The following is a 26,530-nucleotide window of genomic DNA, read 5'->3' as shown; positions in this document are numbered from 1 at the left end:
CCGCTTTGCAGGTGGATTAAATGTTTTTTTAAACTATACTTGCTTCTGAGCCTACAAACTTAACCTTAGGCAGTTAGGGTAGATTTAGAGATATTTGCACTTCAGAACAAATTTAGACGTTCCAAAAGTCATGACCCTGGCCCGTTCTCAGCCCACTCGCCTATTTATCAGCAGGTACTGTATGATTCAATGTCAAGTCTGCTGATCGCAGAAAAGGGGGGGTCCCCACATAAATGGCCGTGGATTGGCAAAATACATCCGTGATCTCAACAATTTACGGCCGTTCTCGGCAAAACAGACCCAACAGCTTTTATAGTCGAGTCTGCTATAGATGCCTCTGGCATCTATAACCCAGGGGTTATTGAAGCTACATCCTAAAGATGAAATCCTGATGTGAACTATGGAATTTTAATAAAAGTTTTTTAACTGTATTTTGTTATTTCAATTGCACCATACAGTAAATCATAGTGGTGATTATGGGGGACATTTACCAAAATGGATTCGTAGAAAAAAGGTGTATTCGTAGGCAGAAATACACCTTTTTTTTACGAATTTGTATTTTTGGGATTTACAATCCCAAAAATACAACAATTCGTAGTCCTAAAGATGGAACATTCGTATTTGTATTTACAAATACGAATGTCTACACCATCGATAGGATACGACAGAAATCACCATTCAAAAGAATGGTGGTTTCTGATTTACTAAGCAGCCGTACTGACAATACGGCTGCTTAGTGGTGTGAAACACCCACGCAAATACGACAGGAAAATAGAACACCATTTTCCTGTTCTATTTGCGTTTTAGCCTGCACGGATCAGTCAGATCCGTGCAGGCTGCAGTGTAAAAAAATAGAAAAATAAATAAATTTAAAAAAAAAACGGCGTGGGGTCCCCCCCACAGCCATAACCAGCACCAGGCTGAAGGAGCCGGGGCCGGTAATTAAAAATCAGGGAACCCGACAAATAGGGGCTCCCCGATTTTTAACAACCAGCCCCAGGCTCCAGGTCCGGGGCTGGTTCCCAAAATACGGGGGACAAAATGACTAGGGGTCCCCCGTATTTCAAGAACCAGTCCCAGGCACAACCAGCCGGCAGGGTAATGCCACAGCCGGGGGGAGACTTTTTATGCAAGTCCCCCCGGCCAAAGCATTAATCCTACCGACCAGTCAGCCTGGCCAGGGGCCCTGGGGGAGTGGGGACCCCCCCAATAAAGGGGTCCCCCCCTCCAGGACTTACCTGACCAGGCTGAAGCCTGGTACTGTCCCCGATGCCCCTGGGCGGTGGGCATCGGGCTGATAAATGGTGTAAAAATAAGGTTAAACTATTGTTTTTTACTGTGGCACTACAAGTGCCAGCAAGCCTCCCCAGCAAGCTGGGACTTGGAGAACCACTAGTCCCAGCCTGCTGGGCATTAAAGGGCCCGCTGGCACTTGTAGTTCTACAGTTAAAAAAATAGTGCACAAAACACACTGATACACTTTTAAAATAAAACTTTATTACATACAAAGCCCACACATACTGATACTTACCTATCTTCTTTCCGTAGGTAGCCCTGATGTCCTGTGTCGGCGTCTTCTGGTCCTGTGTCGTCTTCTTCCTCCATGTCGACCGTCGCTGTCGCCGTCCGGATCCGACGAAATCCATTTGGGAAGCTGTGGAAGGAAACCATACTCACCTGTCCCAGCGCGACGTAGTCCAGGTAAGGGTCTTTGCAAAAAAACAAACCGACACCCGAATCCAGACCGGACTGAGAGCCGCACGGTGTTTACATCGTGCGGCTCCGCCTCCCGAATGCCGCTATTGGCCGCCTTGCGGCCTAGCGGCTCCTGATTGGCCGCTAGGCCGCAAGGCGGCCAATAGCGGCATTCGGGAGGCGGAGCCGCACGATGTACACACAGTACCGTGCGTCTCCGTGTCCGGCTGGATTCGGGTGTTCGTTTTGTTTTTTTGCAAAGACCCTTACCTGGACTACGTCGCGCTGGGACAGGTGAGTATGGTTTCCTTCCACAGCTTCCCAAATGGATTTCGTCGGATCCGGACGGCGACAGCGACGGTCGACATGGAGGAAGAAGACGACACAGGACCAGAAGACGCCGACACAGGACATCAGGGCTACCTACGGAAAGAAGATAGGTAAGTATTAGTATGTGTGGGCTTTGTATGTAATAAAGTTTTATTAAAAAGTGTATCAGTGTGTTTTGTGCACTATTTTTTTAACTGTAGAACTACAAGTGCCAGCGGTCCCTTTAATGCCCAGCAGGCTGGGACTTGTGGTTCTTCAAGTCCCAGCTTGCTGGGGAGGCTTGCTGGCACTTGTAGTGCCACAGTAAAAAACAATAGTTTAACCTTATTTTTACACCATTTATCAGCCCGATGCCCACCGCCCAGGGGCATCGGGGACAGTACCAGGCTTCAGCCTGGTCAGGTAAGTCCTGGAGGGGGGGGACCCCTTTATTGGGGGGGTCCCCACTTCCCCAGGTCCCCTGGCCAGGCTGACTGGTCGGTAGGGTTAATGTTTTGGCCGCGGGACCTTATATTATAAGTGTCCCCCGGCTGTGACATTACCCTGCCGGCTGGTTGTGCCTGGGACTGGTTCTTGAAATACGGGGGACCCCTAGTCATTTTGTCCCCCGTATTTTGGGAACCAGCCCCGGACCTGGAGCCTGGGGCTGGTTGTTAAAAATCAGGGAGCCCCTATTTGTCGGGTTCCCTGATTTTTAATTACCGGCTCCAGGCTCTGTCAGCCTGGTGCTGGTTTCGGCTGTGGGGGGGACCCCACGCCGTTTTTTATTTATTTATTTTTCTATTTTTTTTTTACACCTTGCAGCCTGCACGGATCTGACTGATCCGTGCAGACTGCTAGAAATAATTCGTATTAGCAGCCGTATATACGGCCGCTAATATGAATTGTTACACCATCAGAGGGTTACAAAGCAGTCGTATCTGACTGCTTTGTAAATCCCCCTCCGGAACACGAGTTTGCATACGACTTAAACAGTCGTATGCAACCGTAGGGAAAATACGAATACGAAAAACTAGGTTTTTCATATTGGTAAATTTCCCCCTATATTTCTAGGTGGTTGAGAACCTCTAGCGCTCTCTACTCTTTCTCTCTCTCTCTCTCTCTCTCTCTCTCTCTCTCTCTCTCTCTCTCTCTCTATATATATATATATATATATATATATATATATATATATGATTGTGTACATGTTGCATGATGATTGCTTATTTGATGATAGTTGCATATTGTAAGCTGAGCTCGTTTTACTATGTGTGCTATGTTTTAATCTACATATCACTTAGTATAGTGTAGTCTAGCTAATGTTGTGTCCAAGTTACTTCTAATATCCTAATCTAGTGTCCTCTAACCAGTATTCATCACTATGGAGGGTTTTCAATCCTGACATTTGGAATCCTGGGCTTTTTTTCGTCTGATCCAACAGTAACTCAACAGTTGGAATTCAATGTCCCGACTGTCAAGTGTCGGAAAGTTCGTGGATTGATGAAAATGGCCACAGATTGACAAAAACAGCTGTGAATTTGACAGCCGTTTCCAAAAAATTAGATCCAACTTTAAAAAAAGTTAACATTAGAATTGAGTGCTGATATTTTGAGATATAGAGTAGTGTTTCGATATTTCAGCCAGAAATAACTTATAATAGAAAAAAGAGGGTTTGGAAAATATATCACAGGCGCTTTAGGGTTAACCCTAAAGCGCCTGTGATATACTTTCCAAACCCTCTTTTTTCTATTACGAGTGCAGATATTTCACCTATTCGGGAATATTGGCACAGATGGAACACCCCCCTATGGCTCCTACTTGTTTTCATGTCTCTTTGTTTCTCTGCTGTAGAATGTATCACTGTATAGGGGGACAAAGTGCCGGCATTGCGGCGGTCGGGATTCCGACGTCGGTATTTCGACCATCGGGATTGGCTTCACCTGTAATGGTGAGGTACTTTAGCGCTAGATTAACCTCCACCTTGGAACTGCACAGTACTTCTAACAGAAAAGCATTATAGTTTGCAGGGGAGTGCCTGAAAACCTACCAGTGGCCCTGGCACTGCCCAATGGGGGCATTAGGTGGAAAATGATTTCCAACTAATGAGGTGGAAAATGATTTCTACCACCTCTTCAGGGGAACATTAAGCCCTGTGTGTATGTATTTTGAAGTGACAAGGTCATACTTACCTACTCACTCGGAATTGCCGAAAGACTTCTGAATATCATGTAGCGATTCTGGACACCAATAAGAGTGGGCAAGTCTGCTAGTTGCCTTGTTGCTGGTATCCTCTGTGCATTATTCCTCAAGCCACTCAGCAGTATAGGAGCTGAGCACATACCACACACAGCGCCATGACAGTGAGCGCTCCGCTCCCCTCTCCTCTCCTACTTCACCATGAGCACTAATGTGGGCACTCTGAATGGGGAACTTATTTGGGCACTGTGTAAGGGGCACTATTGCTGGCATTGTGTGTAATAGGCACTACTGGGGGCATTGTGTAAGGGTCACTACTAGGGGCATTGTGGAAGGGTAGTACTTGGGGCCATTACGTGTAACATAATGTATAGCATAATGTGTTATGGACATCACAGTGTGCGACATAATGTGTAATAGGCATTACGGTTTGTGGAATAATGTGTTATGGGCACTACAATGTGCGTAAGTCTGGTGCAGTGTGTCTAATGGGCTCTACCTGGCACAATATGCACAAGTTGCACTACTGTGTGGTGTAATGTGAATAATGGATACTATTGTGTGATATAATGGTTATTGGTACTATTATGAAGCCACACCTTACATTTTTTGCCATGCGCCTTCGTACCGCACTATTCCTGTTTTGTGTATGGGGAGGGGGGGGGAGTTAAAACGTGAATAACCCTTGTCGAAATTTTGCCAGTCGACCTTCCCCATGTTGACCTAATGCTAGTGTTGACCTAATGACCCTATCGACCTAAGCCCATGTCGACCTTCAGGGGTCGACCCAATGCATTTCGACCTTGGGTGTGTCGACCATCTGACCCATAGCCATGGGTGGTGGGGGCACCAATTACATTTCGGGCAAGAGGGGGCACCAAAATGTCTAGTTACAGCACTGACCAGAAGTCCCTGGTGAATATCTCTGCTTTGTTATACTGTATCCCAAATTACAAATCTGTCTGACCTATAAGATTACCTTAGGTTCATGAGCTCCTGATAATCACAGAGCAACACTAAAGTAGCCAAAAAAAAACAACATACAATTTTTTGGCAATTATCTTTGGGAGTGATTCTGGTTAGTTTGCAAAAGCAAACTCCTTCTTTAATGGACAAAACCATGTGCACTGTAGGTGGGGCTGATGTAACATGTGCAGAGAGAGTTGCATTTGGGGGAGTTCTTTTCTTTTTGTGCAATACTAGCTGCTTTATTTTTACATTGCAATTTAGATTTCACTTTGAACACACCCCTCCCAAATTTAACACTCCACCCAAACAGCCGACCTGTCTAGGACAACCAGGCACAGCTTATCCACTGACCACAAAAGAAATAAAGAGGTTCCTGAAGATAGCAACAAACATTTAAGAGATTTGCTTAGACTTTTTATAAAAGCTGAACGCCGCTAACAATCTTTGGACAAACATTACCGTATTCAAAGAATATATATAAGGACAATCTTTACCACCATATTTAAAGACTATATTGAAGGACAATCTTATAACCTGTGGAGTAAGCGATTCGTACATTACTCCCCCGCAATATCTGCATGTTCAGTTTTTTTACCCTTATTTTTTTGTATTTTTCTCCAGCTGATACGTGGTTAGGGTGCACACAGAACCCCATTATCAGCTGGATAACACAAATTGCACAAGGAAATATTGTGCTACTGTACGCACTAAAAACTCTAGTAAAGTTAATTTTAACAAGAAAACATGTACCTATTTTGATTTCAACCTTGAGGCACCACATCATATAGGTAGAGCGCAGCGCTATAAACCAGTATACTATTAACCAATCTAATGGCGTCAGTCATCCTTAAGCGCAGCAGCTAGCCGTCACGATTCAGTGCGCTGATACCTTGAAATAATTTACTTACTAATTTACTAATTCCCATAATGCCTTGCCACAGTTTTGCTATTAGGAAATGCTAAAACTATGGCAAGGCATGCTGGGATGTGTAGTTTCACAACAGCTGGAGGGCCACAGTTTGGATATGCCTCGTATAAGCATAGCTGCTATTTGTACTTCTTATGGTGCAAAAAAATCATGACAGTGACATACTAGATGGGCCAAATGGTTCTTATGTCCAGTTAAATTCTATGATTGTATGGGATTTATTTACTAAGGTGGGAGTTCTATTGAAGATAGGATGTTGCCCATAGCAACCAATCATAATCTACAGTACTTCTTATTTAGCACCTTCTAGAAGAATATCGATAGAATCTGATTGGATGCCTGTAGCAACATCCCATGTTCAATAGAACTCCCATCTTAGTAACTAAGGGCCTTATTCTAGTTCACTCTTTCTGACAAAATCCTTCTTAGATGGACAAAACCATGTGCACTGCTAGGGGGCAGACGTAAAAGGTGCAGATAGAATTAGATTTGGGTGAGTTATTTTGTTTCTGTGCAGGGAAAATACTGGCTGCTTTATTTTTACACTGCAATACAGATCTCACTTTGAAGTAAAACCCCATCCAAATCTAATTCTCTCTGCACAAGTCACATCTTCCCCACCTGCAGTGCACATGGTTTTGTCTATCTGAAGCTGTGTACACACGGGGGCGATAGGGGCTGAAATCGCTGGAAATATGGTCGCTGGCGACCACATTGCCAGTGATGGGAGTGTGCCCCAGTGATAAATCGCCTGGTGTGCGCTCCCGTTTGCAGCCCCGTTCTAATCGCCGGTCGCAGGAGCTTGCTCCTGCGACCAGCTGATTACCTCTGTGGCACTGCCGGCAGAGGTTCCCTTTCATCAGCGACCATCTCTGGTCGCTGATGAAAAGGAGAAACTGAGCAATATATTGCTCAGCCATATAATGCTAGCAATATATGGCTGAGCAATATATCTCCCCCATGTGTACACAGCTTAAGAAGGATTTTGTCAGAAAGAGTGAACTAGAATAAGGCCCAAAACTCCCATAGACTTTAACATGCCTATTGGAGTTAATAAACTGCCTCTCTGAAAGTCTGGACATACACTTGTAAAATCTGCAACAAACAAGGGAAAAATGACAATAATAAGCTAGGCAACACTCCTTTGATCTTTTACCTATGTTCACAAAGGCTTAATGTTCTACTTGCCTGAGGGATAGTGCAATATAACACGCTTATAATTATATTGGAAAAAATGTCACAATTTCACTAAATTTCTTTATAATAGGTCTGAAAACTTTATTAAACTATTTTTCTCTACCTTTATGTTCAATTGAGCTGTTATAAACAAGATGTACTGTAACACATTTATTTATCCTTTAGATACTCCCACAGCAACACAATTTTCTTGTCCCCTGAGCTATAAATGTGCGACTTTAAGATGACTTGTGAGATTACGGAGAATAGAAGTGCAAATGAATTTGGTACAGATAAAAATCTGCTCTGAATTTGTCAGCTCTGGACCCATGGGAGCACAGTCAGAACCTTAACAATTCCCAGTTGTATCTTTATTTCTCATCTTTTAAAGCCATCTGGGCTGTGGAACGTATATAATTTTTTGCAAAGATCCAATTAGTCAACGAAAAGGTGCAGTTTTATGCCTTAGATCCTTATAAGGGTAAAAGATTCTCAGCTCCAATATTTTGCTAAATTTTCCATAAATATTTTAACAACTGACTTGTATTAATTAATTATTAATAGATTATGATTTCAGGGGCAAACGCAGGATTTGTAAAGGGGGGTTTCCAGATAAATAAATAAATAAATAAATAAATATTAAAAAAATTATACAGGTTGAGTATCCCGTATCCAAAATGCTCGGGACCAGGAGAATTTTGGATAACGGATTATTCCGTATTTCGGAATATTTTAATATTTCAATGATGTATTTTGAAGTATCTTGCATTTATGCTGTATAAACACATAATATACACACAAATATATTTTATTACCACATAAAATACACACAAATATATTTTAATTGTTCAAAAAACAAGGTTTCAAAACGTAAAACAAAATTTGTGTACTATCTTAGCACTGAATGTGAATGCCAAGCAATCATTGTCTTGCACATATATAGTGCCAGTTACATATCATGTCCCCAGTGATGCTGTTACAAATGTCCCCAGTGAGTTTTTAGCAAAAAAAAAAAAAAATTTCACTTTCTGGAAAGTCCGTATTTCGGAATAATTTGGATAACGGATATTCGGATACGGGATACTCGACCTGTATATATATGTATATATATATATATATATATATATATATATGATCCAAGGGAGCCGGCACTCAGGGTTGCTGTGTTATATTCTTGTGCCTTCCCAAGAGCCAGTTGGCTTATAGATATATGTCCGAAGTAGGCGGCACTCAGAGACGATGTAAACAGTTAAACCATCAACAGGTTTATTCAGGGGCGAATTTATGGGTCAGGCCGCCCCTAGGCACAACATTTTTGTGTGTTTCCCCCCCCCTATTTTAATGTAATCATATATGTATATACGTTGTTATTTATAAATTTCATAAAAATGTAACTGTAGCCCACCTTAATATTTTTTTAAGCACTCTGGACTGCTCACTGCACGGAGGACCCGGAGGGAGGCACTTATTAGTACAGTGATTAGGACAGTGTCTCCGTCAGTCTCTCTCCGGCTCACACACTGTGACTGACTGAGTGCAGGGAGGATCTGCGCGCCGCTCAGCTCAGCTGCTGTATGCTGTGTGTGTAGAGTAGCCAATGGGCGGGAGCCGGCAGCAGTGAGCCTGAGCCATTTCTGGGACCGTCGGACCTAGCCACGCGGTACAAGCGGTAAAAGCGGTGATAGCGGTGATGTAATGTGCATGGCAGAGTGGGTGGGCAGTGGCGGGTGAAGAGCAGCGCTGCCGCCGACATATGATAATTCATGTCTGCGACGCTCATCACTCGCAGCTGCCCACCTGCTGTGCCATGCTAATATTTAACAGAATGTCAGCCTGCCTGCCGCCCTTTATTGGTGCCGCCCTGAGGCCGGTGCCTCACGGGCCTAGGCACAAATCCGGCCCTGGGTTTATTGTGCAAAATAGGGCAACGTTTTGGGGATGACCCCCTTTCTCAAGCCAAAACAAACAAGTGGAATACAATGTGCAAACACATAATAAATACCTTAATCTAAGCAGCTGCCGCCTCCTACCAACGCCGTGCACGTGTTGCACGCTGACATCTCCTCCCTCCGTCTCGTCTCCTGTCTGCTCTCACCAGACCTCTGACGTGGGCGGAAGCTGTCCTGTCAGCTGAGCCGCTCAGTGGGCCGGGCTGGGGACGCGGCTTCCTCGTTACCTAGGTGACGAGGAATAAACAACAAACGGACATTCAAAATAAAGGGTTGGGATCATTTGGTCTACTGCATTATGGTAGAAAGTCATTAGGTCGAATCCATTAGGTCGACATGCTAAAAGGTCGACATGACTCTAGGTCGACATGGGAAAAGGTCGACATGATTCTAGGTCGAAAGGTCATTAGTTCGACAGGTCATTAGTTCGACAAGGTCATTAGTTCGACATTGTCTATGTCGACATTCACAAGGTCGACATGGGGTTTTACACTGTTTTTTTGCCTGAATGTCAACACAGTCGACATGGACACAGTTTAAAGTGCACTGCATCCCCTCGCATCGCTCGCTGCGCTCGCTATGCGTCGGGCACGGTGCCTCGCTACGCTCGGCACACTATTTTATTCTCCCACCACGCCCTAGTGGTTGGTAGGGCATGAAATACCGCCTGTCGGCACATGTTGGCTCAAAAAACAGTGAAAAACCCCATGTCGACCTTGTGAATGTCGACATAGACAATGTCGAACTAATGACCTTGTCGAACTAATGACCTGTCGAACTAATGACCTTTCGACCTAGAATCATGTCGACCTTTTCCCATGTCGACCTAGAGTCATGTCGACCTTTTAGCATGTCGACCTAATGGATTCGACCTAATGACTTTCTACCATAATGCAGTAGACCAAATGACCGCATCCCCAAAATAAAGCATCTAAAACATCAATTACATAAAACATTCATCCAAACAGCGTGAGCATGTGTCTAGTGTATATGTGGTGACTCTTACTGAGCACCGTGATGATTCCTACGAGGACTATAAGGGCATAATGGTGTAACATGCTGTGTGTATGATATATGATCGGTTCAGCCGCCGATCTGTATGACAGTCTAAATGTGCAATCTACAATTATGTGCTGGCAATAAGGTCTACTGTTGTCCAATGTCGACAGACATAGGGTAGACTGTGCAATTAAATGTGAACAGCATGGAAGGGAACAGTCTCCTACGTTTGCTCACGTAGCTACTGTGTGTATCTGTGCATGATGACAGCTGTATCTAAATGACCAATGTGTTGAGACCTGGAAAGTGTATCATAACTACATGGTTTAATATACAAATTGCGTAGTGAGTCCCAGCAGTTAGGGCGTCACCTATACAGAAAAGAGAACCAGTGGGCGCCTTCTGTACACTAAAATAGTTGATTCAGCAATACACATAACATATATCACAATTCACAAAAAACACAAAACAATAGCTTTGCATGCATGCAAAAAAAGTTAAAAGTATATATATACTCTAAAAATCACTTCAGTGCAATTGCATAGAAATAAAAATAAAAATAAAAGTACAAATCTGCAGCAGATAGTTACCAAGTCCCAATTGGATGGTGTGGTTGGTGTGGTAGAACCGATATTTAAAGTCCCACAGATGGTTAAGATCTTTCCAAAGAAACAATAGCAGAATATGCAATATTGGATGAATCCCAAAATGGATCAAACAGGGGCAAGCAGATCACTTACTCGCCGTTCTGTGTGAGATGCCCAACAAAGATTAGTGGCGTCTGAGCTGTAAGCTGAATGGCACTGTCTCCCACAGGATAGGTAGGTGCGTCAGTTAAGGTGCTTTGCGGTGTCCAATATTAAGCAGTTGCTGCTCCGGCCGACCCACCACTTGCAGGTACGGGTACACCGTCTCCTATGATTGTACCTCCTTACTGTAGTGGGCTTGTACTCCGCTCTCATGTACAGGCGTGAGCGCACAGTCCTCCGTGCATGCGGCAGGCTGTGGAGAGATGCGCCGTAGTAGCTGGGAATGCCCGTATCGGGGATCGAGTTCTCAGAGGGAGACGTGAACAAAGACCGGTGGGTGTTGTCGGTCGGGTGACACTGATGTGTCCCTCAGATCCTTTGGCTGCAGTGACCAAGTAGTGCTCCTCATGAAAAACTCGTCACCTATGTAGTATGTGGGGACTGGTAAACGTGTTAGTGGCAATATATTAACCAGACATGCAACGGACTGATATCGTGACTGCAAGCATGAACAGTGTCCATGCATTGGCTCTTTTTAGGGTTACCTAGGATGTATGAAAAAGTTAATGTGCAATACTGAAAATGAACCGTAGCAGAACTCCCATGTTTATGACTACACAATGCCTTGCAAAATTTTTTTGTCTAAACAGGATTGTGGATAACCCAGCTATACATGTGTTAAGGGAACCCATCACGGGTGTAAGCACAGCCACTAGGAACATGAATGTTATATAAAGCATGAATGTTATAAAAAAACAGCCTAGCCACAGCGCCTCATTTAATCCTCGGGGTTGGACGGTGTCTAGGCGGTGAATCCACCTAGCTTCCAGTTGTAGCAAAGTCTTTCCACGGTTGCCACCCCTGGGAGATGGTGGTACTTGATCGATGATCTTATGACGCATGGTGGATACCCCGTGTTGCAGTAGGGCAAAGTGGCGAGCGACTGGCTGTTCGCTGGAGCCGCTAGACAATGCTGCTCTGATGGCCGTGCAATGTTGTGCCAGCCGTTCTTTGAATGTCGCTCCGTTTTGCCCACGTAGCAGAGGCCACATGGGCAGAACAGAGCGTATACTACATATTTGGATGTGCAGGTAAGGGCCTTGTCTATGGGAAATTTTTCCCAGTGTGTGGATGTGCAATAAAGCTGCCTGTGAGCATAAAGCCACACGTAGTGCAGCCAATGCATTTATGGCAGCCTTTTTTCTGAGAGAGAAAATGTTCTGTAGAAGTTTGTCCCATGTTGGTGACAGTCTTTTAGATTTCTATTTCTTTTAAAACTGGGCATCGGTCCTTGAGCGCTTTGAGATCAGGGTCAGATGTTACAATGGGCCAGTATCTCTTGCCTTTCTGTACGAGTGTCTTGCTAGCGGGACTGTATTGTTGGACCCAAGGTGTTACTTTGCCCAGTTCCTTTTCGGGTTTTTTCCTGGAGCAGCTCAGCTCTGGATTTTCTTGAAGCTTTCACTCTGGCCTTTTCGATGTCGCATTGAGGGTATCCTCGCTCAATGAACTTCGATGTCATGATGTCGCGTTGTTTCTCTTTCTCGTAAGGGTCACTTGTGCAGCGGCATACTCTAATGAACTGTGAATATGGAAGCCCTTTGATAGTGTGCTGTGGATGAAAGCTGGCATGGTGCAGCAAGGTGTTCCTATCTGTTTCTTTGGTATATAGAGTGGTAGTGATCTGTCCCATTTGTAACATGATTTTAATGTCCAAGAAGTTGACTTCCGTTGGATGATGTGTTACTGTTAATTTAACAGCACTGCTGGAGTGATTCTGTTGGTCGATTATCCTCGGCAGCTCATCAATGTCCCCACGCCATAGAACTAATAAATCATCTATATACCTATAGTATAGACTTGTTCTCCCGTACACACCTTGTCGGTCAATGCATGAGATAGGAGGCGGCACTCAACGGATTTCTTTCAATTGGTGTTTATAGGTTCAACCAGTGGTCGAAGTGGGGCGGTATACGGGGGTATGCCATACCGCCACTTTAATCTGAAGATAAAAAAAAAACCTTTTTTTTCCCCCTCAGGATGCTCTCTGATCACTCAGCAGCGCATATTGTGCTTTTGTAATACCCCTGTACAACGGGGCAGTCTGGCAGGGGACGTTGATGGACAGGGGGGTGTCCGAAGGTGCGCACTATATTCACTCTTTACTTTTCCATACCCCCACTTCAAAATTTCCATACCCCCACTTCAAAATTTCCACTTCGACCACTGGGTTCAACACATTATGTAGAAATATAAGACAACGTTTCAAGCCCTCTGCGGGCTTTTCGTCAGGTCGTACATTCAGATGAAGTGCAAAATGCAAATAAAGCAAAACGACTTATTTGCACTTTGCACTTCATCTGAATGTACGACCTGACGAAAAGCCCGCAGAGGGCTTGAATTGTTGTCTTATATTTCTACATAATGTGTTGAACCTATAAACACCACTTGAAAGAAATCCGTTGAGTGCCGCCTCCTATCTCATGCATTGACCAACAATGTGTGTACGGGAGAACAAGTCTATACAATTTATTGGATGGCACCGCGGTGATTGATTAATATATCTGGAGTGCCAAACAAAGTCTCCACAATACCTATAGTATAGGAAAATTCTGGAGGCCACTGCTTCGTTAGTGAAAAACAATTGTTTTTCAATGCCCCACATGTAGGCGTTAGCCAGGGATGGTGCGGCCGCCGACCCCATGGCACAGCCGGTACGTTGTCTGTAAAATTGACCATCATAGTAAAAATAGTTGTGTTCAAGGGTGAAGGTGAGTAGCTAAAGAAAAAATTCAGTGTCCGGACCTGTATATTGTGGATTGCCAATAATGAGTTGTTGCACTGCGGTGAACCCTGCCGCATGCGGAATGCATGTGTACAGACTGGCCACATCCGCTGTAGCCAGTGACACATCCATAGGTATATTCCCCATAGCATCCAATTTCCTTATGAGCGTGGAGGAATCTTTGAGATGTGTAAACGTGTTTTGGATGCACGGTTGTAAGAATAAATCCACGTAGATTGCAATGGCTTCGCATAATGATCCTCGGGCAGACACGATGGGTCTGCCCGGTGGTTGCGTCGGATGTTTGTGCATCTTAGGTAAGATGTAAAAGATGGGTGCTATGGGGTAGTCCGTGGTGAGGTGTTTACACACGTCTTTGGTGATGATGGAATCTGTGACAGCCTGTTAAAGTAGGGCATCTAGTTCCTTCTTATAATTCAGTGTGGGGTCACTCCTCAGGACTTCATAGGTGTCCAGATCATTGAGCAGACGTCAGCATTAATTTTTATATTGGATGATGTCCATGACGACGATAGAGCCGCCTTTATCCGCATTACGGATGATGATATATACACGGAGGTGTATATATCGGAGGCACTCAGTTATTAAATTAATTTGTGACTATACATACTTAAATGTTTTGGTGCTTTACTTGCACCAGGCGACAGTGCATTTGTTTAATTAAATAAAAATAAACCATACAGCCATATATTTTACAGTTCAAAAATTATATATATATATATATATATATATATATATATATATATATATATAAAGTGGTGTCGACCCGGCACTCCGCTGTCCTGGAATCAAAAACCTGGGTGCCTTTGTAGGCAGTAGATAGTGGTAGAGATGTGACCCACTCGGGGTGAAGCATCACACGGCACTCCAAGGATTTTCAAGTGAATTCAAAATGGTATTTATTGCAACAGTTTCGAGGCTGCTTGGCCCCTTCGTCAGGCTTACATCAAGAATATTCTTGATGTAAGCCTGACGAAGGGGCCAAGCAGCCTCGAAACTGTTGCAATAAATACCATTTTGAATTCACTTGAAAATCCTTGGAGTGCCGTGTGATGCTTCACCCCGAGTGGGTCACATCTCTACCACTATATATATATATATATATATATATATATATATATATATATATATATATATATATATATATATAGTGGCTGGGGGAGGTGCGGCACTCTCAACTGAAGAAATCACAGCAACAATGGTATATAGCAACGTTTCAATGCCTCTTTATTGGCATTTTCATCAGGCTCCTGATGATAATGCCAATAAAGAGGCGTTGCTATAAAAAATATATATCAAATTAAGTAGATTGTGTTTATATGTGCTTCTTAGGCTCAGTAATGTGGTAAAGGGCAGGATTTGGTTCTGATTGTACACATTTTATGATTGGCAGCCACCAGCACTGGTTTTGTCCAGAAATAATTGATCATAAATAATTTGAATTGGTCCTGGACGACCAACACGAGGCATCCCTGCAAGTGTCCCGAGGCACCCCAGGGAGCCTAGGCGCACAGTTTGGGAACCACTGCCATAGGGCTTTTTTTCAGGTTAGGGCTTATTCTAATTAACATTGACTTTTATCCACATCATGCCCCTCAGTCCTGCTTTTATCCCCATCATGCTTCTGTCCTGCTTTTATCCACATCATTCCCCTCAGTCCTGCTTTTATCCCCATCATGCCTCTCAATACATTACACTTTAAGTATAACTGTGCTTTCATTTGCCTCCACGTTTTTCAGCCTCTCCGCCTTCCCACTACCGCTGCTCAGTCACTCCGCTCCTGCCTGTGTGCAGATGCTGCTCAGTCCTTGAGGTGCAATGCATCCCTGGGACAGCTGCTGCCAGCAGAGGATTCAACAGTTCCAGTGCTAAATCTTTAAAAACAGCATCCATTTCATGTGTGTGTGTGTGTGTGGGGGGGGGGGGGGGGGGAGGTTGGTGGTTTCTGGGGAGCTGGAAGCATTGTAGTTTAGCACAGGGAATGGGAAAAATGGGGATTTAGCTAGGGCTTATTTTCGAAGTAGGCCAAGGCTTATTTTGGACCATTGTGCAGAAATAAGGGTACGGCTTATTACCAGGGTAGGTTTTATTATCTGGGAAGCATGGTATATAGCGTTCAGGCATTATTGTCTATAGACTGACGTGGTTACAGTTCCCATGAGTGTCAACATAAGAACTTCCAATGAACTTGTCCTTTACTATTTCTGCATACCGAATACCGGAAAACCAGTAATTACACTACAATAGTTAATATTACATATCATCAGTGTAGTGTCTTGCATGATATATGTGCATAGTCTCAGGTGTTTGTAACAGAATTTGAAAACAGATTGAATGTGTGGGATTTCAGATTTCTTAGCCAAACTAGAAAACACCCAAATAGGCAAAACCATGTTGCACTTCAGGTGGGACTGATGTGACATACGCAGTGAGCTTTATGGGTAAATTTACAAAGATGAGAGTTCTATTTCAGATGGGATGTTGCTCTGGGCAACCAATCAGAATCTATTTTTTATTTATTTACCATCTTCTAGAAGTTAATAGAGGGCGGGATACACTAACGCAAAAATCAGGGTTTTTACAGCATTTTCGTATACTCTAAACCCCTCCACCGTTGCAGCGTTGTGGAGGGTATTTTTAGCTTTTGCTAGCGATACCCTGTAGAAGCATATGGCCTTTTTCCCACAGCACTGTGTGAGAGAGCCGCCACAGATCCTGCCCCGCATGCCCCACGAGCGGGCCGTCACTCTGCGCATGCACAGAGGTACTCCCGGGTCTCAGCCCTGAAAGTCCAGGGACGTCGCTGCATAGCAAGGGACAGTGCTTATCGCAAGAGCTGTCCCTTGCGTTACCAATCCTATGTTAGTGCATATGCGATTAGTAAAAATGCTTAGCTGGTGGAGGGGGGTAGCAGATAATAGTACATCACACCTAGAATCTGATTGGTTGCCCAAGGTAACATCCCATCTGAAATAGAACTCCCATCTTAGTAAATTTCCCCCTTAGATTTAGGTGGGATTTATTCAAAATTAATCTAAATTGCAGACATTATTTATGCTGCAGAGAAACAATATAAATGTATTTGCTCTCATTGCATAGCAACACAAAATTGCTTACTGAATCTGGACCAATGTTCTGAGTCAGTGATACATCTAGGAAACTGGTTTAATAGGTAACTGATTGTTACAGTATTTCAGGGTTGCCTACCCTCCCGGAATGGCCGGGAGGGTCCCGTAAATCGTGTCCCCCTCCCGGCCTCCCCCCCCCCCCTGTTCCCGGCTACCTCACCCCTGACTGCACCATTTAAATAACCGGATATGCAGATCTCCGATGAGGGGGCAGGGCTAAAGTGTCAGATTTGCGTCATTTTAGCCCCACCCCCTCGGCGGCGATCGCCAAATCAGTTAATGTCCCATAACGGGGGTGGGGCTTAATGATGTCACGATCAGGCCACACACCCCGAACTCCAGCTGAAAATCTCCTCTCCGGGCTTCACCCGGAGAGGAGATTTAAAAAGTCGGCAACCCTGCAGTATATAGGTTTGTAGACTGCTATATTATATTATTTATAATAGCAAAAACAAGAAATGCATTTGGGTACTGTATTAAATGTGCAGAATGTGCAGATTAAGAGGATTTACAGTACAGTTGATGAATACTATAAAAAATTATTATTTTTCACAAACAAATCTTTAAAAGCTGGTTCCTTATTGGAGAGCTTATTATGGTACTGAGATAAGTTACATTCTGAGAACCGTAGAGAGCATTCCAGGGCCCCGATAGTGCCTTATCCAGAGATGTGGCCAAGCCCCCTTTAAAGTAACTTAAAGATAACACACACACACAAACACACACCCTCTGAGCCACTGTACATACTGAGACATAATACTAATAATTCTAGAACCACATGGTAAAATCATGTATTCCTATCTGTCAATTACTAAATGTATATTAAAAAGTGAAAATTATGAATACTATGTGAATATTCTGCCTGCTATTTGTTTTATGATGGTCAGTACACTTTAACCTTTGTTATTTTATGCTCACCTGCATAATAAACTGTTTTATTTTCTGTAAACTTGTTAAAACAAAATGTAAATGCAAATACAGCAAAAATTATATTGTGAAACATGAATCTATGTGCAGTTATTGCAGCAGAGGGCGACAGCTCACAACATATCTCTGTAACACAACTTCAGATAGATGGAGAGGAATAACGATTACAGGAACTGGAATCTCTTTTCCTGCACTGTAGCCTGAAAAATCGTGTGAAACAATAGGAATTTATACAGGCAAATTCACTTATTCTGCATAAACTGCGTTATCACTGGTTTTCCTCATGTGTTAAACCCAGATGACGGCATTTTTCTCATTGTCTTTTCCTCCTGAAACTGCAGAAAAAGTGCACTCTCCAAGATTAACGTGTGGGACTCCCTGCTAATTGAATCAGGCCAGTGTGGTAATTAGCTATGGGGTAAACCCTGCGGCATATTGAATATTCACCAAAATGTTGCTGAATTTACACAAATTTTCTAATTTAAACTGTGACTTCACTTTGCTTAATAAATAATAATAATGGTACTTGTGGAGTATCACATCTCCCATCGTATGGCATCGTATGCCATATGTAGTGGCATACGATGGCATACGATGCGATACGATTTTTACCGATTTTTGAGCATTTTTGCTCAAAAATTGTATGCAATCGCATCGGATGCCATACGATGGCATCCAATGCGATGCGATGCGATGGCACCCGATTTTGCACTGAAATGCATCAGAATGCATTGAAATGTGTTTTAAACTAGTGAAATGCCCCCAAATGCCATTTTTCATAGTGCACCACCCCCACTATCAACGTCAACCCGAAGCGTGGCGAACACAGCGATCCCGCGAGGGGCGTCGGTACGCGTCCTACGACCTTTTCATACCCCCACTATCCACGTCGGCGTGGAGTTGAGAATAGAATAGTGTGGCGAGCGCAGCGAGCCACCGAGCCCGAAGCGTGGCGAGGGGACGCGGATACCTGTGAAGCCCGCGAGGGGACGCTGCGCTCGCCACGCTTCGGGCTCGGTGGCTCGCTGCGCTCGCCACACTATTCTATTCTCAACTCCACGCCGACGTGGATAGTGGGGGTATGAAAAGGTCGTAGGACGCGTACCGCAGCCCCTCGCAGGTTCGCTGCGCTCGCCACGCTTCGGGTTGACGTTGATAGTGGGGGTGGTGCACTATGAAAAATGGCATTTGGGGGCATTTCACAAGTTTAATACACATTTCAATGCATTCTGATGCATTTCAGTGCAAAATCGGGTGCCATCGCATCGCATGCGATGCGATTTTTAGCATACAATCAGCATACGATGAAGGTCGTGGGAGCCGTGATACTCCACAAGTACCATAATAATAATCAGGAGTGCATTAAACTATTATATACAGTATATATTTGAATGTTTTGTACCGTCAGTATATGGGGAAACTGTTATTTGTACCTAGACAACTTTCTCTATGTGCTTAGGAAATATAAAACCTGTAGGGACAAGATATAGAACTAGATTTAGGGAAAGTTCCGTATTTTACTATTGTGAAACTCACTTACTGTACAGTATATCCAGAAAGGTACTACTGTAGTACATTGCAGGAGTCAATGTACAAACACTGATGTGTCAGCAGGCAATATCTTACTGTATAAAGACATTAATTATCATACATTGCCCCATCACTGGATGGCAGAGTTTCTATACTGCAAAGATGAAATTTTATTTATTTATTAACAGTTTCTTATATAGCGCACACATATTCCGCAGTATACACTTTCATTCTAGGGTTCATTTTGTTAGGAGCCAAATAACCTACCAATATATTTTTGGATTGTGGGAGGAAACCGGAGTACCCGGAGGAAACCCACGCAAGTACGGGGAGAATATACAAACTCCGCACAGTAAGGGCCATGATGTGAATCGAACCCATGACCTCAGCACTGTGAGGCAGTAATGCTAACCATTACACCATCCGTACTGAAATGCCTACTTCCCAACTGTCCCGCTTATCGCGGGAACATCCCATTTGTTTGGTACGTTCCTGCATCCCTCTGGCGGCCGGCGGGGAGGGGGGGGGGGGTAGTTGGGAGTCCACCCCTGTCACCCTGAATAGAGGCTGTGCACATGCGCACAGCCTCTATTCCTGCAGCCAGAGGGGCTGGGGGCATACCCCCACAGCAGCAAAAATGGGGTGTGGCCTCATGAGTATAGACCACACCCCCTTTCATTAGGCCATGCCCCCCCAAAAATTGGCATGCATGTGGGTGTTCCTCCTCCTCCTCCAGATTGAAAGTTGGGAGGTATGGGAATAACAGAATGCATGGGGACAATGCAGTGTAGTGAGTGTGGTGGGCTGTCTGTCATGAGGGAGCACATGTCAGAAAACAAAACAGGTCTCCAAATGTCAGCCCACTGGGGATATTCCCTGTGACCTCTATGGCCAATCTGCTCCTGAGATTTATTATAATTTCTATAGCTCTAATCTTATTGGTTGCTAAGGGCAACACCTGCACTTGTCCTGTCTCTTCTCCACTTTAGAAGGTTTGCAAAATCTCTTTGTAAATCATTTTTATTTAAGAATGCTGCATGTAAATCCTCCTTATAACCAGAACTATTAGGGTTAAAGTTTGGATCCACTGTCGTAGTTCATATACTGAAGGTTATTTAAAGTACAGTACTGTGCTACATCAATGGTTAAATTCATATCATTGTAAAATGGGGACAAGGCCATGTTTTCCAATTTTAATCTTAAAAATCCTGAGGCAAGCAAATCTTTTTATTGTATTTCTGAAGAATGTTTTGCACTGGGGTACAGAAAAGGTTAATTGAATTTGCTGCAAAAGTTATTGAACCATAGTTGAACTAGATCTTGCTTGTTGGTCCTGTTTTTGTGACGTTGAGATGTTGTCCTTTGCGTCTGATATTGTAATACACATCTCTTAGATTAGGCATGTCCAAACTATGGCCCTCCATCTGTTGTAAAACTACAAGTCCCATCATGCCTTGCAACAGTTTTGCTATTAGGGAATTCTAAAACTATGGCAAGGCATGCTGGGATGTGTAGTTTCACAACAGCTGGAGGGCCACAGTTTGGACATGCCTGTCTTAGATGTACAAAGATGTAGAATAAAGTGTTGCCAATAAAGCCTTAAATGAGCAAATTATATGAATATACATATTTATATTTGATAAATCAATATATGTTTGTATCACCGTCTGTGACTATAATCAGCCAGGTGACTTTATTTACCATCATAGGAGTAAATTTACTAAGATTAAAGTTTAATTGAAGATGGGTTGTAGCCCATAGTAACCAATCAGATTCTATTTGTTATTTATTTAGCACCTTCTAGAAAATAATAGATAGAATCTGATTGGTTGCTATGGGCTACAGCCCACCTTCAATAGAACTCCCATCTTAGTAAATGTACTCCTTACCATCTCTGTAGATCATAACATAGCCCAGTGGGTAATAAGCGGCAATCCAGCTGTTGATAAACTACAAATCACAGAATGCCTTGCCTTAGTTTTGCTATCTGGCCATGCTGAAACAGATGCAAGGCATGCTGGGATGTGTAGTTCATCAACAGCTGGAGCGTCGCATATTGCCCACCCTTGACATAGCCAGTTCAGAAGAAAATAGTTTTAGAATAGGAATTAATATTTTGTTCACTTGGAAATGTGTATTGCAGTTTTGTATAGAAGTTTGTAAATGAAACTGCGCCTTTTACTTTCTGTACCCGAACCACATTGACTTGCCTTGCAAGATCAGCCTGTGACATACAACTAGGGTGGCCAATCCCGGGATCGGCGGGATCCCGGGATTTGGCCCCCAAAACGCCGGGATTTCAATCCCGGGATTTCGGGATTAAACTGCGCATGCGCAGTTTAATGCCGGGCAGCGTCTGAGCACTCAGACGCTGCCCGGCTTCTCCCATACCCCGCAGTGCGCAGCGTGACGAGGTCACGCTGCGAGGTCACGCTGCAGGGCACAGCCGCACATCCGCCTCGGCCGCCCGCCCGCCCAGCGCTCTCGGTCGGCCACCCGCCCGCCCACCCAGCGCTGGAGACCACAGCTGCCCAAACTTCCCAGCATCCTTAGAGCCAAAGGTATCAGCACATGGAGGCTATTGCCGGCACTGATGACTTATGGCTCTTGGTACTGTACACTGTGTATCGTTAGTATATAATAGGAAAGCCTCTCTCTGACATAAGCTAGAGCAGGGTAGCTAATAAGGGAGCACATGGTAGGCTGGGTGTTACAGGTGCCTGGAATCCCCTTTCCTAGGCCAGGTGTACTGATTACAGTATGGGAAGGGATATTCACACAGACTTGTCCTACTTTTAGGCCTGGCTCTTTATTACATCTTCTAGCAGTAAAGGAAGCCGCGCTCCTTTAGACTTTGCTTCCAAAGGGCTTACGCAGATTCCCATGGCAGAGTGACACCACTAGCTGTCACATTCTTATCACCTAGGAGAGCTCCCCGGCTGGCACTGGGGAGGTGATCAGGAAAACACCACCGCTAGGGAAGCCAATCCCGGGATCCCGGGAATCCCGGGATTGAGCATTTTTCAATCCCGAATCCCGGGATTGAAAAAATGCCCCGGGATTGGCATCCCTACATACAACATTAGGCATTGGAGGGAACTCTTCTGATAATACATACTAATATGGATAAAATGCAACTATGACAGTTATACATTAGAAAATAAGGTACTTGTTTCCTAGAACGGCCACACCGATGTTGATCGGGTCGGTCGCATCGAATCGATCGCATCGCATGCGACCACATCGCATGCGATGCGACCGACGCGATGTTCCCGATTTTTACATTGATTGAAATGTGAATAGGGTCCCTGGGACCCTATTTTACATTGGATTCAATGTAAAAGTCTCCCCAGACCCCAATTTTAACCCCCTCAACGGCACCCCACGATTGACGCCAACCCGAAGCGTGGCGAGCGTAGCGGTATGCGTCCTCTGACCTTTTCATACCCCTACTATCCACGTCGGCATGGAGATGAGAATATAAAGTGTGGCGAGCCCGAAGCGTGGCGAGCGCAACGAGCCCCGCGAGGGGACGCGTATAACTTCACAGGTATACGCGTCCCCTTGCGGGGCTCGCTGCGCTCGCCGCGCTTCGGGCTCGGTGGCTCGCTGCGCTCGCCACACTTTATATTCTCAACTCCACGCCGACGTGGATAGTACGGGTATGAAAAGGTCGGAGGACGCGTACCGCCGCCCCTCACGGGCTCGCCACGCTTCGGGTTGGCGTCAATCATGGGGTGACGTTCACAATGGGGGGGAGGGCATATACAATGAGAAATGGGCCATATTGGCCCATTTTCCATTTTTTTCCCGATTACAATGTTAAAAATATTTTAACATTGAACCCTATGGCAAAATCGGGTGCATTGCGTCGGTCGCGTGCCATGTTAATGCACCCGACCGACGCGATGGACCCGATTTTGCCTTTGCCGGCAAAATGGACCTGATTTCAAAGGAAATCGGGTCCATCGGGGGTAATCGTGTACCTTAAGTTAAGGTACACGATTACCCCCAATGGTGGCCGTTCTAGGAAACAAGTACCGAAAATAAAAAGATATTAAATATCTACAGTACATAAGGAAGGGTAACAAAATGGGAAGTTCAAGTTTACAAATATAGCAATTTCTTTCGCTTCCAAGACAATTGCCACCTATGTGATGAACAGGCAATTGTTCTATCTCAGGGGCAGTGCCAATCCCATCTCGAAAGGATAACTGGGGAATGGGACAATTTTGGTACTGTAAGTTTTTCTTCTAGGCATACTGTATGTACTGTATAGAATCCTGAAAAGGCAGCAGTGAAATATTACAATGTATGCAACAGCCCTGCAACCGTGCACTAGGATAACTGTGTTGACTTAATTTCCTGTCTGGGTAGCATCAGAAAGAGCATTCTAGCAGAAACCTATCCCAACAGAGGACAATGAAAGGGCAATGACAGAGATTTTGAAGGAAGTGAAAATTGTGAGGAGGCTGTGAGGGGCAGTGAGAGTGTAAGGGGCAAAAGAGCACTGTGGTAGAACAGATATATATGAAGGGGGAGGGTATAATGAGAGAGCTATGGAGGGGACACTAAGAGATCTTGAAGGGGCAGTAAGAAAGAATTGGAGGTGTCAGTGAGAGAGATATAAAGGGGGTGTGTGTCAATGAAATAACTGAGCTACAGTATGGAGGGGTCCGTGAGAGAGGTATGAAGGGAGCAATGAAAGAGATATGGAGGAGGCAGTGAGAGAGATATGATGAAGGAGCAATGAGAGACGTGAAGGTGAAAGGAGAGATACTGTATGTGAAGGGGCAAGGAGATATATGGAGGGAGGGGACACTGACAGATGTATGAAATGGGAATGACTCTTTAATGAATCCTTCAAAAGGGATTTAGCTATCTCGTTCATTTTGCATTAAGATCAATTGAAATAGCCATTTTTGTGTTGGCATACGGAAGTTTCATCACCGATACGTAATACATGACATTATGGCTAGAGACTTCGAATCAACGTTATTGTTTTAAATGATCTATTTAACTGTATATTTCATTATTGGTTGGTGTCAGACATTTGCAAACAGTGTCTAATTTGTGTCTTTCTGGTTTCTTCATATGTTTTTACTTTAACGTCTCATATAATCAGGGCTATTTTTGTGCCGGAACGGTCCGGAACTCCGTTCCTGAAGCTGACCTAAAAAATGAGGTCACCTGGAACGGCGTTCCGGAACCTCCTGGCCTAGCCCTCGCAGCCCCCACGGCGGTACAGCGTACCGGTGACCGTGTATAATTTGGTGCCGCGATAAGAAAAAACTAGAGCGCATCCACTATGCAGTGCGCATGCGCCATGACGCTCACCACCGCGGCGTATCGGCACGCTCTACTGAGTCTCCACACTGTGGGGCAGGAATCCTGGCTGTGCGGACAGAGGGCATTAGGAGGGGTCCGTACCGTACATCTAGGTGGGTGCTGGGTGCGATGATGGTGGTGATGCTTGTGTGGGTGGGCATGGTGGTGATGCTTGTGTGGGTGGGCATGGTGGTGATTCACTCCAATCTCCGCCTCTGCTCTGCCCACTGGATGACGCGGCCTGTTCTTAGCAGCGTCTCCTACACTTCCTGCCGGCTCCGCTCACCGCCCACCACTGAGGCCGCCGGTCTGCGCCGTACTCCACTGGCCGAAAGGGAGTCACCGGAGCCCCTGATAGGTATTTATGCTCCCTCAGCACCGCTGTCTGTCTCAGCTATGCTGCGCTGCTCTGCTGTTATCTATCCTTCTCAGGGACATTGCGCCCTGTCAGCACCGCTATCCATCACCTTTAGGCTGCGCAGCTCTGCTTATTTCCATCTCCTCAGGGAACTGCACAATTAGAAAACCACTGGTTTATTTATCCTTGTCCTCGCGCTGGGCACCGTTTCCCTATCTGCCCTTGAGCAGAAAAACTTTATTTAGAAATCCACCATGTTTCAAATAGCTTTCCCCTACAAGCAGGGACATTCCATCGGGCTGTGTTAAAAGTCTATGGGGGATTCCCTTTTAGTCCACTTCCCTCTGAGAGGGGTTTCAGTTTATATAGTAATACTAAATGTCTTTATTCTTCCTATGAAAGTCTCAGGTACCTTCTGTGAAGGCATTTAATCTATTTGCATTGCCACATAGATTTCCCCTATGGGGAGTGCACATACAGTATTACAAACAAAAACAGTAACTTATATTAAGAGCATTTAGGATGGCATCATATGCCTATAATCTTCTAAGTAACATATATGAGGTTATCAGTCACATAAACGTCATGCATGTGGGCATATGGCGAGTTTGCAGATAAAGCCAAAGGATAGTGCCAAGGTTCTGATGCCACTGGAGGAGGGTGAGAGACAGCCTGGTGCACATTTTTTCCAGGCCAGCTGCTATGGTCCGTAGCTGAGAAAGTGCCAGGGGTTGTTGCTGGAAAGTCTTGATGGACTCCACTCAGGCAAGCTGGAGTGGGTGACTGATATGAATCCACAGTAATGGGGGTAAACTAGTTATTTGGCACGAAACTGATGAACTCTCTAAATATTAAAACAAACATTCATTAACTTTTATAGGGACATATTTAATTAAATTGATCAGAACTGCCATATGCAGCAAAAGGTATTTCTGCTTTTTATCCTATATAATAAAAGGTTACCTCTGCTCCTCATCTCTATGGGGGGAATTCAAATGTACTGTATTACAAAACTGCAGTCACTAGATGGCCCAATAGAGACTGTAGTGTGGCTTAGATTGTCTGCAGCCATCCAGCTCTTTTGGACCATTTTTCGATGGTCTCCAGAGAGTAAAAATATGGGTGCAGCATGTGTGGTGTAGGCCCCCCATGGACATAAGAGTGACTTAAAGTAAGCACGGGGGTCATGCTCTGCTGGGGATTGTTATTTTACTGGCACTGTTGGGAGGAATTGTATTCTTTTAAAAAAATATGTAATGCACCAATTGATGCCCCGACCCTTTTGTAGCTCCTCCCACATCTCCGCCCACTTTCTGCCCCCGCCCACAGTTCCTGAACCTATTTTCGTACAAAAATAGCACTGCATATAATCAATGTCATGCCGGATGTGGTACATATTCTGCTTACCCAGATCATTCTTTTATGGACCCAAAAGGGGCCAGGGGGACAAAGAGCTGATATTGTACTTTGCCTCAGGTGAAAA

The 26,530-nt window shown here is 44.5% G+C and overlaps 1 protein-coding gene and 1 long non-coding RNA gene across 6 annotated transcripts in view; one reads left to right on the top strand and one right to left on the bottom strand.

Moving 5' to 3' along the window:
- The window catches only part of KCNIP1 (potassium voltage-gated channel interacting protein 1), a 685,047-nt gene that overhangs the window by 502,799 nt on the left and 155,718 nt on the right, over nucleotides 1–26,530 (top strand). The window contains exon 1 of one of the 5 annotated variants that reach the window (XM_083181775.1): nucleotides 24,758–24,802. The exons of 3 other annotated variants lie outside the window; for them this stretch is intronic. The gene's annotated coding sequence lies outside the window, so the exon portion shown is untranslated. Of the gene's footprint in view, nucleotides 1–24,757; nucleotides 24,803–25,023; nucleotides 25,048–26,530 lie in introns of those variants that run through there. One more of the 5 variants, XM_083181776.1, reaches the window with a different exon arrangement.
- LOC146074059 (uncharacterized) overlaps nucleotides 1–26,530 on the bottom strand; it is a 60,463-nt gene that overhangs the window by 3,402 nt on the left and 30,531 nt on the right. Inside the window, exon 2 of the long non-coding RNA XR_014473355.1 lies at nucleotides 9,276–9,449. This is a non-coding gene — a long non-coding RNA (uncharacterized LOC146074059). The remainder of the gene's footprint in view (nucleotides 1–9,275; nucleotides 9,450–26,530) is intronic.

Source organism: Crinia signifera, chromosome 4 (assembly GCF_055691185.1).
Source record: "Crinia signifera chromosome 4, ASM5569118v1, whole genome shotgun sequence".
NCBI lineage: Eukaryota > Metazoa > Chordata > Amphibia > Anura > Myobatrachidae > Crinia > Crinia signifera.
This window is presented reverse-complemented; position numbering and strand designations above follow the sequence as displayed.